General features: G+C 37.2%; 1 long non-coding RNA gene across 1 annotated transcript; it reads left to right on the top strand.

Moving 5' to 3' along the window:
- The first annotated feature begins 1,821 nt into the window (after positions 1-1,821).
- LOC105446770 lies at positions 1,822-3,182 on the top strand. The gene is made up of 2 exons (XR_004062883.1): positions 1,822-2,060; positions 2,907-3,182. It is a non-coding gene; the product is annotated as an uncharacterized LOC105446770 (long non-coding RNA).
- Positions 3,183-3,720: the final 538 nt, after the last annotated feature.

Raw genomic sequence — 3,720 nt, 5'->3', positions numbered from 1 at the left:
TATCTAATTATGTAAAATATTTTATAATAAATTAAAGCGATTTTCAGTTAAAGCAGTGATAAGTGATTTGAATCTTTTGTGTTTCGTTCAACGTATAGTTCCACCGATCGGTTTGGAGTTGGTCGACGCAGACGGCAATAAGCTGCTTCGGAATAACGGATCGCTTAAAATTACTGAAGGGGAGAAAAAGACAATCGTTTGTAAAACTAATGCACCGACTAAACCAGCAGTAGATTTGGAGTGGATGATCCCGGAAGGATTAAATGTCTCTGCTAATTCTTCAATTCACGTTCAGGATGTCTCAGATGGGCGTCTTTCTGTGCCAATGTTGACATTGAACTTCACATCATATGTATATGATAAGTACATGTTACTTGTCTGCAGGGTGGCTAGCGAATCAACCTTCGATGACCTCAGGGCGTCAATTTACATCAAGAACGAGGGTGAGCATTCTAACATTTGATTTGATTTTAGTTTTTTTCCTCTGTATTCCATATAAAATATCAAAATAAAAATACTAAATTGTACTTTCTAGTTGGTTCCTCTTTTATCTTGCTATTTCTATTATATTTGTCGTTTCATCGCGTATTTTTAATACACTTATTCATTGTATAATGTCTTGCATGAAAAATAAAATCATTTGAAGAAAAAAAATATCATATGCATATTTCATTTCATTTATTTATTTTATTTCATTTATTTATTTCATTCTCCATGAACAAATATTACAACATACAAACATGAAATACAGATAAAGATCGAAAACTAGACGAATTCAAAGGGATGGAGCAAACAACAGTTTATGGGAATGTGGGGTTAACAAAAAAAGGCAATTAGCCTTATGAACGTCAACCCCTTAAAAGTATACACTGTATTGATTGAGAAAAGAAAAAAAAGAAAAAAACAGGGGAAAAAAAGATAGGAGACCGGACGGGGAGGGGGAATATATTACCAAATGCATTAACCGAAACGTGACGTCATTTATTTTGAGACTGAATACAATGATAAAAGATGGGATTTATACAATCGTTTAAAAATATTCATTGAATTCGAGTTTTTCATATTAAAAGTGAAATTTTCCCACAAAACTGGCCCTTTGAAAGAAATTGTATTTTTTGAAACATTTGTACGGATTTTAGGAAAATGAAAATTACCAGCATTACGAGTTTCATGAGAATGTATTTTCAGTAGTGAATGTAAATTTACATGACATGGACCTTGGCAGTAAACCCTTGGAACACATAGGCCTAAACATAAATATAGCAATGTTACAATTATTTATATCATAAACATTTAGAAGCTTTAAATGTTAACAAAGTGTCAAAGTGTGGGCATTGAACGGGGCTTAGTAAATTATTCGAACAGCCTTCTTTTGTAATACAAATAGTTTTGACTTAAAATAATCATAACCATTTGACCATGTAATATTACAATAATTAATGGGTGAAAATGATCAAGGCATAATAAAACATGACATAACATAATCGAAATATAATATTGGGAAGTGTTTTAACCGATAAATAATACCAACTCCCGTAGAAAATCTGTTACATATGACACCAATGTGCTCATGCCATGTCAATATATCAACGATCTAAACACTGAGAAATTTAGTGAAAGAAACACGATTTATAGATATTATTATCAAATTATCATCTTCAACTTTTCATTTTTTTAAATAACATAAATTGAGTTTTATCAATATTTATAACTAATTAATTATGTAATAACCAATCATTTCATTTGTGTTATGCGACGGTAACATGTTCGGATTACTTCCAGACATGAACACACTGGTGTCATCTGCCAAAAGAATAAACTATAAGGGTGGTATTCTCGAAAGCGGCCTAAGTTAAATCAGTGGCCTAAACCTGGTTTAAACCATGGACTATCTTTTTTGCTATTCTCGAAGGTGGCCTAAAGATAAGCCAGGCTTAAATACGTCATAGTTCGGCCTTACTTTAGGCCGCTCAGAGGGCAGGTTTAAATACGTCAAAGTTCGGCCTAACTTCGCGTGACGTCACTTTTTAGTTAAATCGACTGTCCGCGGAGAGTGAACGGTAAGTTTTGCATTGAATTTCTATATTTCATAACAATTTACACTCTTTTGTATCGGATAAGCGCTCATGAAAGTTACACCAGCTAATAAAGTATTTGTGTTACTTTCATGTTGATGTACTGGTGATAATCTAAAATGATTTTAACTGAATAAATTTGGGGGAAACTTGGTAAATGTTCATGGTGTTCGCAGACCAGTCCCATACGTGCAAATAATTGTCGGTTAACATTTTCGTTTCCTGAGATTGAGCAATTTCTTACCGGGTAATTCTTTTTCTTGGCACTATTGTCCTTTCGTACGCATATACCACCTTAACACCACCTTAAAACTGTCATGGCTAGACGTAGAAAATACTTTTATAGTGGATTTTCGAGACGCTGTTGCCTAAAAGTAGACTAGCACTAGGCCTAAATCTAGATCTAGCTGTGTCTTTCGTTCGTTAGCCTCCGATTTGGGTAGGGTCGGCTCCTCTCTTTCAGGAGCCGACCCTACCCAAATCAGAGGCTAACGAACGAAAGAGAGAGAAATTTTGGTCTGGTATCACCTCTGCCTGAGCTGCAGTGCTAGTTGTGGCTGTTGGTGCGATAATTTTCTACAGGATGATGATGATTTTCATAACCACCCATCCCCCCCCCAAGAAAAACTTGTTTTAAAAAACAATATTACTAGACCTAGATTCTAGATCTAAATTTCATCAATAAGAGTCTAGTCTAGACAGATACGTCTAATACAAATTGAAATGAAATGGACAGAAGCTTCCTTTTTTGACATACAGTTGCTGTTGTTACAGTAGTTTAGGCTTATAATGCTTGTTAGTAAACTACAGAGAAATTTTCTGCTATTTCAGGTTCTTTTCAATTGATGCATGGGGATGAAAAACAAGGCCTCTCCCAAGCTATGGTGTCCCGCCTTGTGAAGTCCATCTCAATAGCCATTGCCAGGAGATGGGAGCAATACATCACAATTCCTTCAACAAGAGAGGCAGTCCTGCAGAGTGCAGACCCAACATGAATTTTATAATTACTGCCATTTCCCTGGCGTTAATATGGTCGGTGCTATTGATTGCACCCACGTAGGCATCTCCAAGCCAGTTGGCCCAACACCAGTTATTTCCTGAACAGGAGAAATAGATACTACATTTTTCTTGGAAAGTCTGCTGGTGAGTAAAGCTGTAATTACGCCTAAATTGTGTAAAACTAAATCATGTTTATACAATTTGTATTAAAAAGATCTGCTGAATTTATGAATCTGCAGATGTGTCTACAGGTACATTATGAAGTGATTTAAAATTGTTTTGTCTGATGAATGTAGGTGCAATCTACACTCAAACTTTTATTCATTTTACATGGGCACGAGCTAATATTTTCAGCTCGATTGCCATGGCTATGCTATGGTCACATTACCCAAAAGTAGCCTGCTCGGCGGCCGAGCGGCGAGTTTTTAACCAATTCTGCCCGGGGCTGCCCGGCCACCGAGCGGCGGCCGCTCAGGCACCGCTAGTTTTTAGGGCATCGCTCGGTCGCCGCTGAAGTTTTAGCGCGGAGTTAAAATTTGGGCGGCGCCTGCTCATTTTTCACTCGCCGCCCGGGCACCGACCTAATCGCTGGGCGATGCCTAATTCCAGCAGCGACCGAGCAGGCTACTGATCGGTCGGTCGCTGC

Source organism: Strongylocentrotus purpuratus, unplaced genomic scaffold, assembly GCF_000002235.5.
Source record: "Strongylocentrotus purpuratus isolate Spur 01 unplaced genomic scaffold, Spur_5.0 spur5_scaffold_1, whole genome shotgun sequence".
Classification (NCBI taxonomy): Eukaryota; Metazoa; Echinodermata; class Echinoidea; order Camarodonta; family Strongylocentrotidae; genus Strongylocentrotus; species Strongylocentrotus purpuratus.
Note: the sequence above shows the minus strand (reverse complement) of the source record. Positions and strands in the feature narration are given on the sequence as shown.